The following is a 13,364-nucleotide window of genomic DNA, read 5'->3' on the forward strand; positions in this document are numbered from 1 at the left end:
CTAAATACTATGGAAGAAACAAAGTAAGGCAAAGAGATAGAAAATGAAAGAGAGGAAATAATTTTAGGTAGAGTGATCAGGGAAGTACACCCTGAGGAAGTCATCCAAGAAGTAGACATGTGAGCAGAGACCTAAATGAAGTAAAGAAGTGAGTCATATGAAGATCTGGGGAAAGAGCCTCAGGAAAATAAAACAAATGATGAAAAGTACCTGAGTGGGAATGAGCTTCTTATGTTGGAGGAACTACAAGAAGTTTATGAGTGAGAAGACAGGTGTGGGATGAGGTCAGAGAGATAGGCATGGCACAAGTCCTGGCTCACAGGATTTTGTGAGCCATAATAAGTTGGGTTATATTTTAGATATAATTAAAAGTCATCGGAATGTTTTGAGGGGAGCAATGTGATTTAGGTTTTGAAAAGGTCATTCTGGCTGCTGGTAGAGTATAGTGTAAAGGGTAAGCCTAGAAGCAGAAAAACCAATTAGGAACCTTTTGCCAGGGATCCCTGGGTGGCACAGCGGTTTAACGCCTGCCTTTGGCCCGGGGCGTGATCCTGGAGACCCCGGATCGAATCCCACGTCGGGCTCCCGGTGCATGGAGCCTGCTTCTCCCTCTGCCTATGTTTCTGCCCCTCCCCCGTGTGTGTGTGTGACTATCATAAATAAATAAAAATTAAAAAAAAAACCTTTTGCCACAATCTAGGAAAAAATAATGATGACTTGGACTAGGATGGTAACTGTCGAAGTGGTGAGAATAGTTGGATTTAGGATATATTTGGCAGATAGAGTCAAGAGGATTTGCTGAGGAGTTTGAATCTGGATTGTGAGAGAAAGGGTCACTGCTAAGTGACCTCTTTGGCCCCTGCAACTGGGTGAGTGCTGATTTCACTTCTGAGATGGGAGAGATTGAAGGAAAAGTAGATATTTTTTTTTGTAGGGGAATATTACAAAACCAAGAGTTCCATTTTAATTGGTTTAATTTTAAAAAATTCTGTTAAATTTGGGATTCTTCTTAGATGTCAAAGTGGCAACGACAAGTAGATATTTTGGTCAATAAGAGAAGTCAGTGCTCAGGCTATAAATTTGGTATTCATTAGCATATATATGGTAATTAAAGTTATGATAAAACTTGATGAGATCCTTAGAGAATGTATATACAGAAGAGAAAAAGTCTGAGGCCTGAGCCCTGTGGCATTACAACATTAAAGGTTTGGGAAGAGGTGGGCAGATCAGCAAACAAGCCTGAAGGAGAGCATACAATGTAGTAAAAGAAAAACCTTGAGAATATGATATCCTAGAATCTAAGTGAAGGAGGAGACTGATCCATTATGTTAAATACTGAGATATATTCTGAAGAAAGACCACTTTGGTATAGTATAGAGGATGTACTAAAGAAAGGCAAGATTAGAATTGGGGAAATAGAATGTTGTTGCACCTACCCAGAAGAGAAATGACAAATAGTGTCTTATTCTGGGGCAGTGACAATTGGGATGGAGAGTTGTAGGCCAATTCTGGAGGCAGAATAAACAGACTTGATAATTTGGTATGGGGTGAATAGTATGGGTCTTAGGTATAATATTTAAAAGATTGAACATTATTTTATTTTTAAAAAATATTTATTCATGAGAGACACACAGAGAGAGGCAGAGACACAAACAGAGAGAAACAGGACCCCCACAGAGAGCCTGATTTGTTATTCCATCCCAGGACCCCAGAATCATGACCTGAGCCAAAGGCAGAAGCTCAACCACTGAGCCACCCACATGCCCCCAAAAGATTGAACTTTAAAAACTAAAGTTTGGCTAACTCAAACTATAGTTGGCCTTTGAACAACATAGTGTTCGGGTACTAGCCCCCTGCTGTGTAGTAGAAAATGCATGTATAATTTTTGACTCTCCCCAGAACTTAACTACTAATAGTCTACTGTTGACTGGAAGTCTTACTGATAACATAAACAGTTGATTAACACATGTCAATGTGTTATGTTGTATGGTATATGTATTATATACTGTATTCTTATAATAAGGTAAGTTAGGGAAAATGTTATTAAGAAAATCATAGAGAGGGGGACCCTGGGTGGCTCAGCAATTGAGCATATGCCTTTGCTCAGGTCATGATCCTGGAGTCCAGGGATCGAGTCCCACGTTCGGCTCCCTGCATGGACCCTGCTTCTCCCTCTGCCTGTATCTCTGACTTTCTCTGTGTCTCTCATGAATAAATGAATAAAATATTTAAAAAAAAGAAAATCATAGAGAAAAGACATTTATAGTCCTGTACCCTTATTTATAATAAAAAAATTGTGTATAAGCGGACCCATGTGGTCCAAACACATGTTCAAGGGTCAACGCATTTAATGACAGTTCAATGAATATTTTGAATTAGGACATATCAATTAATCTTTTCAGAAAAAGTATTTCTAAACATGTGCATAAAGTAAAGATTGCTAGGGACATGATCAACTCATATAAACCATTTTTTAAGCATTCAATTTTAAGCAGGCCCTCTGCAACTCTTTTCAGGTGCACTATAGACTTGGAAATAAAAAAAACTGAAATTCTTCAGGAAATTCTGCCTCAGACTTTGCAGTATTTCTGACATGCTGTGTCCTCATTACATGCTAATGTTTGCATTAATGATATCCATATTAATGAGGTGATATATGATTAAAATACTGTAAGGTTTTTGTTTTTTGGTGATATTCTACATGTTACTATGCAAATGAATGCTAAATAATGAATAGCTTATGATCAATATATTTTTCTTAAATATAATTTATTTATTTATTCATAGAGACACACACACACAGAGGCAGAGACACAGGCAGAGGGAGAAGCAGGCTCCATGCAGAGAGCCTGATGTGGGACTCGATCCAGGGTTTCCAGGATCACGCCCTAGGCTGCAGGCGGTGCTAAACCACTGTGCCACCGGGGCTGCCCGCTTATGATCAATATTAAAATGAGTCTATGATAGGGCTCCTGTGTAGCTCAGTTGGTTAAATGTCCGACTCTTGATTTTGGCTCAGGTCATGATGTCAGGGTCATGAGATGGAGCCCCATGTGGGGCTCTGTGCTTAGCAGAGAGTCTGCTTCAGATTCTCTCCCTCCACTCTGTCCATCCCCCTGCTCACATTCTCTCTCTCTCTCTCTAATGAATAAATAAATCTTTAAAAAAAAGAGTCCTGGGACACCTGGGTGGCTCAGCGATTGGGCGTCTGCCTTCAGCTCAGGGTGTGATCCTGGGGTCCCGGAATTGAGTCCCACATTAGGCTCCCTGCATGGAGCCTGCTTTTCCCTCTCCCTAAGTCTCTGCCTCTATCTCTGTGTCTTTCATGAGTAAATAAATAAAATCTTAAAAAAAAAAAAAAGAGTCCATGACTGTTTCTCTGGAATTATTTATCCAGTAAAAGGTGAGTGTGTAAGAAAAGTACTTGACAGCTTTCACTTCTAGAAGAATACTAGGTACATTAGGTTAAAAGGACCTTTCACTGCAAACCATTGGATAATGCATTACTGGATTTACAGAAATTAAGGGAAATCTTACAACATCTTTCAAATGCAAAGCAAAATAAAACAAAACAACAAAAACTACACCCCAACTAAAAACTGTGAACTGAAACAGGAAGAGTAAAGGATAAGCACACTTGAAAAGTTTCCCTGCAAGTAAATGCCCGTATCAGCACAGCAGCAGTTAAGAGTCCAAGCTTTAGGCTGATGACAAGGTAAGAAAGTGAATATAAGATTCCAGCTTTAAGCCAAGGATCATAAAAGGGAGCTAAAATGATATGGATAGAGCTCCATGGTTCCTGGCAGAAGCAAAAACAAATTCTCTATGAAGGAAAACATTCCTGAGTTGCCCCCCTAGGATTTTATCAGATTAAGATCAAGTAGATATGAAGGTCACCATCAAAGATCACCACCCGGGATCCCTGGGTGGCGCAGTGGTTTAGCGCCTGCCTTTGGCCCAGGGCGCGATCCTGGAGACCCGGGATCGAATCCCACGTCGGGCTCCCGGTGCATGGAGCCTGCTTCTCCCTCTGCCTGTGTCTCTGCCTCTCTCTCTCTCATTCTATGTGACTATCATAAATAAATAAAAATTAAAAAAAAAATTAAAAAAAAAAAAAAAACAAAGATCACCACCCATACAGGAAACAGGTTGTTGTTAAGGAAAATACAACAGATTTAGACCCCTGAGGACTTCAGATATTAGAAGGATCAGGTATAGAATATTCAATAATTATGCATAAAATATTTAAAGGAATAAGAGGTGGATTCACAAAAATGAGCAAGCAACAGGAGATTATCAAATATGACCAGGAAAATAACAAATTAGAATATCTAGAAGTGAAAAATGTTATTGGAATAAAACGTCAATGGCTTAATTAAACAGTAAATTAGACCCAGCTAAAGAGAGGATTAATGAACTGGAATATGGATTTGAAGAAATCACAGAATGCAGCACAGAAGCAGGAGAATGGAATATATAATAGAGAGGTTAAGATAAATGGAATAAGAAAGTCTAATAGAGATCTAATCTGAATTCCGGTAAGTGAGACTAGAAAATGCAGGAGAGACAATATTTGAAGAGTTAATGGGTGAGAATTCTCTCTCTCTTTTCCTCCTCCCTTCCTTCCTTCCTTCCTTCCTTCCTTCCTTCCTTCCTTCCTTCCTCCTCCCTCCCTCCCTCCTCCCTCCCTCCCTCCCTCCTTCCTCTTCCTTCCTTCCTTCCTTCCTTCCTTCCTTCCTTCCTTCTTATAAGGTTTTTTTTTTTTATTTTTTTATTTGGCAGAAAGAGAGCACAAGCAGAGGGAGAGGGAGAAGCAGGTTCCCCACTGAGCAGGGAGCCCACCACAGTGCTTGATCCCAGGACACTGAGATCACAACCAGAGCCAAAGGTAGACGCTTAACCAACTGAGCCACTCAGGTGCTTCAGCCTGAGAATTTTCTAGAATTATTGATTTGAATGTATAAATACAGGAAACACAATATACAAATCAGAATAAATAAAAAATAAATTCATACCTAAGCACATTGTAGGCAAAACTGTATCTCGTAGCCAACCTCCAAGATGGTCTGCAATGATTCTTTCCTTCTGGTATCATTCATACTCTTATGTAGTTCCCTCTCACACTTAATAAGGCTGACCTCCTTAACCACTGTGCAAATGAAGGAGTATGAGTTCCAAGGCTAAGTTATGAAAGAAATTGGGACTTCTACTTTGCCCATTCTTGGATCACTCGCTCTGCATGAAGCCAGCCACTATATTGTGAAGACATTCAAGAGGCCATGGAAAGAGTCAAATGGGGCAGAATGGAGGCCTCCTTCCAATATTGTGAGGCATATAAGTGAGTTACCTTGGAAGTGGATCCTATGGCCCTGGTCAAGCCTTCAGATGATTGTTTTTTAAATGGAATTTTCCAAGATTGTTGTATATTGTATCAGGTTTACATTACTGAAAGGCAGATTGTGAGATGTTAGAGTGAACAATTCTATCATTTCCTTCTATTTAGGTAGCATAAATGTCCAGATCTCTCCACATTTTGCCAGTTGCTCAGACAGCCATAAAATTCTTTGTTAGCAGATTATGTTTTTTTTTTAAGATGTTATTTATTTATTCATGAGAGACACAGGGAGAGAGGCAGAGACACAGACAGAGGGAGAAGCATGCTCCCTGCTGGGAGCCTGATGTGGGACTTGATCCTGGGACCCCAGGAGTCCTGGGATCATGCCCTGAGTTGAAGGCAGACGCTCAATCACGGAGCCACCCAGGCGTCCCAGCCAATTATAGTTCTAAATGGCCAATAAAAATGTAGAACATTTGATCTGTTTTAAGTGTATGACTACTAAATGCACCCAGGGTTGTCCTTTGAAATAACTTAAAATAGCCCCATTGGGATTGTTTTGCTAGGTTCTTCTTATTATTTTTTAGTGCTTGGAGCGGTAGGAAGAATTCTGTCAAGACTCATCACATAGTTTTCTAAAGTGCAATTCCATCAAATTGTTCCAGGGAGGTCACTGTTCAATAAAATAGAACTTATGGAACATGAGTACTTTTTAATGTTTCATTTTCTCTTTTTATAGTTTTTATAGAACAAAATAGTTTTAGAAACCATATTTTATGCTAGATTTGCCACTATACAAGTGAGAAAGGTGCACTCCTGAGAGAAGCAGGGCATGGAAGCTTGATTAGTCATTAGCAGTGTTGGTTACAGGGAAAATGCATTGCAGTTATGATTGATTCCTGGGCACTAAGTTATTTGAATAGGTATGTAGAATTCTTGTGATTGATGAAATGAACTTAAACAGTCTTGTCTTTAAAGAATTGTAGCTTGAGGGATCCCTGGGTGGCACAGCGGTTTGGCGCCTGCCTTTGGCCCAGGGCGCGATCCTGGAGACCCAGGATCGAATCCCACATCGGGCTCCCGGTGCATGGAGCCTGCTTCTCCCTCTGCCTATGTCTCTGCGCCCCCCTCTCTCTCTCTCTGTGACTATCATAAATAAATAAAAATTAAAAAAAAAAAAAGAATTGTAGCTTGAATAAAGAATAATGAAACCATACAAATGTAGGTAAGCTTTACTGACATTTTATACTTTTGAGGGGAGATGAGGTCTTAAGCTGCTTTGGCTAAAATTTCAAAATGAATTGTAGTCATAATTCTGGCATTATAGCTCTCTGGCCCCAATCTTACTGTCTGTTCTGTAAAATGTCAATAATATTTACCTCTTTTATTTTTTAGGAATATAGTGAAGAGTCACTCTTTGGAAATGGAAAAATGTTGTCTCTTAAATTGTTATATCTTATCACTGGAATGTATCTTTTTACTGACAACTATAGAGAAGATGGTTGTCACTGATCTTAAGAATTTATCACACACCTCGGGCAGCCCTGGTGGCTCAGCGGTTTAGCGCCGCCTTCAGCCCAGGGCGTGATTCTGGAGACCTGGGAACGAGTCCCATGTCCGGCTCTCTGCATGGAGCCTGCTTCTCCCTCTGCCTGTGTCTCTGCCTCTCTCTCTCTCTCTCTCTCTCTCTGTCTCTCATGAATAAATAAATAAAATCTTAAAAAAAAAAGAATTTATCACACACCTCAATGCACTAAAATTTTGGGGAAATTAAAGCACAGATCTTATTTGTGAGCCAAAGTAACTTTAAAACTTTGACTTATGAAATATAGAAGTGTGGATATTTGGTGTATGATATTATTTATAGTTGTGTTTTGTAGAACTAATGGTGTCTGATCTTTAGATTGAGGAAAAGGTTTAAAGGCCACGATTTCTATAGTTATTTTTCTTTTCCTGTTGGCAAATCAAGTACATTTTTTGTTTTGCAAATGTGTCAACTGTAATAAGCATATAATACAGCCCTTCATTTGAAGAGGTATCTGAACTATAAAATCTATATTTTTAGATTTAATGATATTCTTGTTCATTTATAATTGGCAAATATTTGATTACTTATTAACATGCTAGGCACTGTGATGAAGGGAAAAGAATTAAGATACACTTGAAAACAAAAAGGGGGGATCTCTGGGTGGCTCAGTGGTTTCGCGCCTGCCTTTGGCCCAGGGCGCGATCCTGGAGTCCCGGGATCGAGTCCCGCGATCGAGTCCCGGATCGGGCTCCTGGCGTGGAGCCTGCTTCTCCCTCTGCCTGTGTCTCTGCCTCTCTCTCTCTATGTCTATCATAAAATATATATATATATATATATATATATATATATATATATATATATATATATATATAAAACAAAAAGGGTAGATTCTAAATCCTTGGAGAATGGGATTGTTTTTATTTTTGTATTTCTGTTACCTAGCAGAGGGCCCAGCAATAGTAGACTTTTGTTGAAGATTAGTTGAATGAATAGATGAATAAGAAGGACTTGATGGTTTCTCTCAGGAAATTTAGAGCCCTTGGATATAATAGATGAATATACAGAAAATCAGTCTGAACAATAGACAGTAATAAGTATGTGCTAAATAATTATAATAATTTTCAAATATGGTATTTCAAGTGCTTTTAACAGAATTTATAGTTGCAAGGTCAGGCAAAGTCTTCTGGAAGGAAGTGGGACTTGAACAAACCCTAAAGGGGTCATAGGATTTGAATGTGAATATGGGTGGCCTTGTAGGTGAGGACAACATCATGGCTGATATGGAAATGAGAAAACATGTTTATAGGTCAATGAAAAAAATAACCTTATTCAAAACATTATACTATGGTAAGGTTGTATTGGTAAGTGGCATTTTGACAGAAGAGTTTAGATTCCCAATGGCAGTTTTGCAATTCACCACCAAAACTCATCTGCTTCTGGCCATATCCATCTGCCAGTAGCCTTCCTGGCACACAGCCTCTCAGCTGTTTGCTCAGATGGATTGACAGATGCATAGGTGGCAAGAAATGGTACTGTTGGTATCAGTAAAGCTGCCTGCTATGAACACTAGCAAACCATCATGACCACAAGCTTTCTGACTAATATTTCACAGTGATTTTGAATAAAAAAGTATAACTTTAAATGGTGTGGGATGAGCTGAGCTTACCTTATTATTCAGAGGTTACCATTGTGGTATGATATCAGACTGTAAGGTCTCTCTGCTCACCGCACTCCCTACTTCCTCAATACTTGAGATGCTGGAATCAAGTGGTTATTTGTTTGCCCACATATAAAACACATTTCTTTTTTTTTTATTTATTTACGATAGTCATATATATATAGAGAGGCAGAGACACAGGCAGAGGAAGAAGCAGGCTCCATGCACCGGGAGCCTGACGTGGGATTCGATCCCGGGTCTCCAGGATCGCGCCCTGGGCCAAAGGCAGGCGCCAAACCGCTGCGCCACCCAGGGATCCCTGAAACACATATCTTTAGAGAAGGGACCATGCTCAGCTTACAATGAATACATTTCTCAGTCTTTTCCTAAGATGAGGATTTAATAGAAAGGTGGGTAGAAAGAATATAAGCTCATTGAATGCTGGTAAAATAGTAAGGAAGCACCACAGGATGCTGTAAGGGAGTAAGGGAGCAACCACAGGATAAAGGAATAAAGGGCAGAAAAGTAGTAGGGAGCACCACAGAATAAAGGGATAAAGGGCAGAAAAGAGGCTTTAAGAAACAGTGACAAATTTTATCCACAATGCAGTTTTGCTCAGACCTTCACTTGGAGATAATTATACAAATTGGTAGTGCATCAGTCAGAATTGAATTTATTTATTTAATTTTTAAAAATATTTTATTTATTTATTCATGAGAGACACAGAGAGAGAGAGGCAGAGACACAGGCAGAGGGAGAAGCAGGCTCCATGCAGGGAGCCCAACATGGGACTTGATCCCGGGTCTGCAGGATCACACTCCAGGCTGAAGGCGGCGCTAAACTGCTGGGCCACTGGGGCTGCCCCAGAACTGAATTTAGTTATTGGATAGAACTGTACATTATGGACAGACAATGAGAAAAACTGAGCTCTTGTTCTACCATTGCCTGTTAATTAGCTATATGTTTTTTGAACAAAATTGTTGATTTTTCATTATTGAGGAAAACAGATGATGAGAACCAAGTGAAGTAATCTTTGAGTTTTCTTTCAGTCCTAAGATTTATGAATCTCTGTGGGCAATAGAACAACATAGTTGGGAATGAAATTCACAGATACATATAATAAAGCATCTAAAATTGTAATATGGATAAAAATACTTGGTTGGGGGATATGTTTATGTTTCTAACAGAGTGAAGCTAATGATTGTTCACAAGGTATATACTTTATCTTTTATGAGCCAGAAGTATCTTTTTACTATACTGCTAGCTTGATTTATATTTATATTATATTTAAAAGTAATTCAATTTATATGAGCTGTCCAAATGCTTTGTTGATTGATTTTAGCTTCTCAATTTTTATTGATCTTGTAGAAGTAGAATTAGACTGCAAATGCCTGAACATTAAGATATAGTAACAATTTAACCCTAAATACACCTTCCAACAGATACCTACTTATAAGATCTGTCTAGTTTAGTAGAACCTCCAGAATGTTGGTCCATGGTAGAGAATAGGCCTCGGATGCCCAGCCTAGCTTTAGACGCCTCTGGTCAAATCTCTAGGAAAATATTTTCGTTGGGGACTGATAGCTGAAGACACAAAGCTAAGTTTATTAGTTCTTTATATAGGAGTGAGCCTCTGCCCTGCCTCAGAACAGAGTTCAGTCCCCAGACTTGTTTTGGGGTTTACCTTATCCTTCCAAGATGAGTCGGGACTAAGTAGATCCTTTATGGTGACCACAAATTGTACTCCTCTCCCTTGGTATAAATCAGTGTCAAGGATATGGTTGCTGAGACGGGAAAAGAAAACCAAGTATCACTTGATAGATCTTTCATCCTTTGTTAGACAATATTTAAGTAACAATAAAAAACTGGCATGTTATATGACATAAAATAATTTCAAAAGAGAGCAGCAGTATTGGGTGATTAAAAAGAAACTAGAGGCCTATAATTTTCATACATAGTATTCTTGATGGAGTGATTGTAGTGGTAAAAAAAAAACCCTATAAAGATGTTCTCACTTAATGCTGGCTAAAGATTAAATAATTTTTACTGCCCATTGTTAAAACATGTATCTTTAGAGAATGACCCACTATAAATGATTTTCTTCAATCTTTCCCTAAGACCAGGATATATTTTATTTTATTTTATTATTTTATTTAAAAAATATTTTCTTTATTCATGAGAGACACAGAGAGGCAGAGACATCAGAGACATAGACAGAGGGAGAAGCAGGCTCCCTGTGGGGAGCCCAATGTGGGACTTGATCCCAGGACTTTGGGATCATGCCCTGAGCCAAAGGCAAATGTTCAACCACTGAGCCATCCAGTGTTCCCTAAGACCAGGATTTAATAGAGAGATGGGCAGAAAGAACATAATCTCTGGTTTTGCACAGTTAAAACAATTTTTTTTTGGCTAGTGAGAGTTAAGTGATACTTATCTCTAGAATTATCTTATGCTATTAAAAAAATTAGTTAATCAGAGAGAGAGCATAAGCCAGGGGTGGGGGGTGGGGGAGAAGGAGAAGCAACTGCCTACTGAGCAGTGAGGCCAACATGGGACTTCATCCTAGAACCCTGAGATCATGACCTGAGCTGAAGGCAGAGGCTTAATCAGGCCTCTTAACTGAGGCTTAACCAAGCAGAAGCTTAACCAGGCCTCTTAACTGAGCTGCCCAGGCATCCTATATATTTCTTAAGATACTTTTTAAAAAAATGTAATTTTTACATCCAACATGGGGCTCAAACTCATGACCCCAAGATCAAGAGGCACATGCTCTACTGACTGAGTCAGCCAGGTGCCCTTATGCTACTTTTCTTTAACATGCCTCACCATTAAAATGTCCTTAAGAATATTGCATTATATCATAAGAGTCTGACTATGGAAGTCTGACTATGAAGGAATGCAACCATATTACAGTGAGTAAATTTTTCATGACCACAGCCCATAGATGTTAAATAAAAAATGATAGCCGCTTGGATTTGTTCTTTTGGGTTTTTTCAAAAGATTTTTATTTATTTATTCATGAGAGACAGAGAGAGAGAGAGAGGCAGAGACACAGGCAGAGGGAGAAGCAGGCTCCATGCAGGGAGCCTGACATGGGACTCCATCCCGGGTCTCCAGGATCAGGCCCTGGGCTGAAGGTGGCGCTAAACCGCTGAGCCACCCGGGCTGCCCCTTGGATTTGATTGCAGTGTAAAGTTGTGAATTAGAATACTGGATTCATAGATTAGAGGTGGAAAGACAACAGACAGGACACTTGGTATGAGAGGCAGAAAATGTTTTGCATATTTTATAAGAGTAACAAGAATCTTGAGTGTAGTTTTGCATCACTTATTAATGGTAGAACCACTTAGTTGGAATGCATTAAGTGTAGAGGCTTTTTACTATTTCACCTTCACTTATTCAACTGGTGTATATAGGAGGATGATGGTGATTAAATGAATCATTGGCTGCATTTGTGCAGGGAAAAACTTACTTCTAAGTCCCAATCACTAGACAGCACAACCATGGAAGATTGTAGCATAACTGGAACACACACACACACACACACACACAGGGAAAGAATGAAAGGGAGAGTGGGACGCCTGGGTGGCTCAGTGGTTTAGCGCCTGCCTTCAGCCTGGGTCGTGATCCTGGGGTCCCAGGATGGGCCCCCACATCGGGCTTCCTGCATGGAGCCTGCTTCTACCTCTGCTTGCGTCTCTGCCTCTTTCTCTCTGTGTTTCTCATGAATAAATAGATAAAAATCTTAAAAAAAAAAAAAGAAAGAGGGGGGATCCCTGGGTGGCTTAGCGGTTTAGCGCCTGCCTTTGGCCCAGGGCGCGATCCTGGAGTGCCGGGATCGAGTCCCGCGTCGGGCTCCCCGCATGGAGCCTGCTTCTCCCTCCTCCTGTGTCTCTGCCTCTCTCTCTCTCTCTGTGTCTATCATGAATAAATAAATCATGAAAAGAAAAACAAAACTATTAAAAAAATAAAAATTAAAAAAAGAAAGGGAGAAAATGCCCCCCCCAAAAAGTGCCCATGTGTTTGTAACATTTTACATTTCCATGAGAAATGTAGAGTTCTAGTTGCTTGACATCCTTGTCAGCACATGATGTGTGCCCAGTCTTTTTAATTTTAAATATTTGCATGGGTGTATCATGATACTTCACTGTAGTTTTCATTGTTTAACCCTGGTTACTAATGTTGGGCATTTTTCATGTGCTTACTGACCACTCATATGTCTTTTATAAAGTATCTCTTTAGTTTGTATGTTTTTAGTGATGGTTTATATTTTTACTATTGGTTAGTAGGAATTCTCAATATTTTCTGAAATCTTTTCTTAGATATTTAGTGTAGTGTATATATTTATTCCTGGTCTGTAGCTTGCTTTTTCATTTCTTTAATTGAGATATACTTGACATGGAACATCATATTAATTTTAGGTGTACACATAATGATTTGACATTTGCATTTATTGCAAAATGATTACAATAGTAAGTTTAGTTAACATCTATCACCACATATATAGCTACAGATTTTTTTTTCTTGTGATGAGAATTTTTAAGATCTACTCTTGGGATGCCTGGGTGGATCAGCAGTTGAGCGTCTGTCTTTGGCTCAGGGCGTGATCCTGGGGTTCTGCACTCCCCACAGGGAGTCTGCTTCTCCCTCTGCCTATGTCTCTGCCTCTCTTTCTGTTTCTCATGAATAAATAAATTAAATATTAAAAAAAGAAACTCTAAAGTCATTGTTTAAAAAAACAATGATTATTAATAAAAAAGATCTACTCTATGCAATCTCAAATATACAACTCAGTATTTATACCTATAATCACCATGTTGTGTGTTATATCTCCCTGACTTATT

The 13,364-nt window shown here is 39.2% G+C and overlaps 1 protein-coding gene across 2 annotated transcripts in view; it reads left to right on the forward strand.

Moving 5' to 3' along the window:
• The window catches only part of TTC28 (tetratricopeptide repeat domain 28), a 621,782-nt gene that overhangs the window by 83,687 nt on the left and 524,731 nt on the right, over nt 1–13,364 (forward strand). The gene's annotated exons all lie outside the window — the stretch shown is intronic.

This window comes from Nyctereutes procyonoides, unplaced genomic scaffold (genome assembly GCF_905146905.1).
Source record: "Nyctereutes procyonoides isolate TBG_1078 unplaced genomic scaffold, NYPRO_anot_genome, whole genome shotgun sequence".
Classification (NCBI taxonomy): Eukaryota; Metazoa; Chordata; class Mammalia; order Carnivora; family Canidae; genus Nyctereutes; species Nyctereutes procyonoides.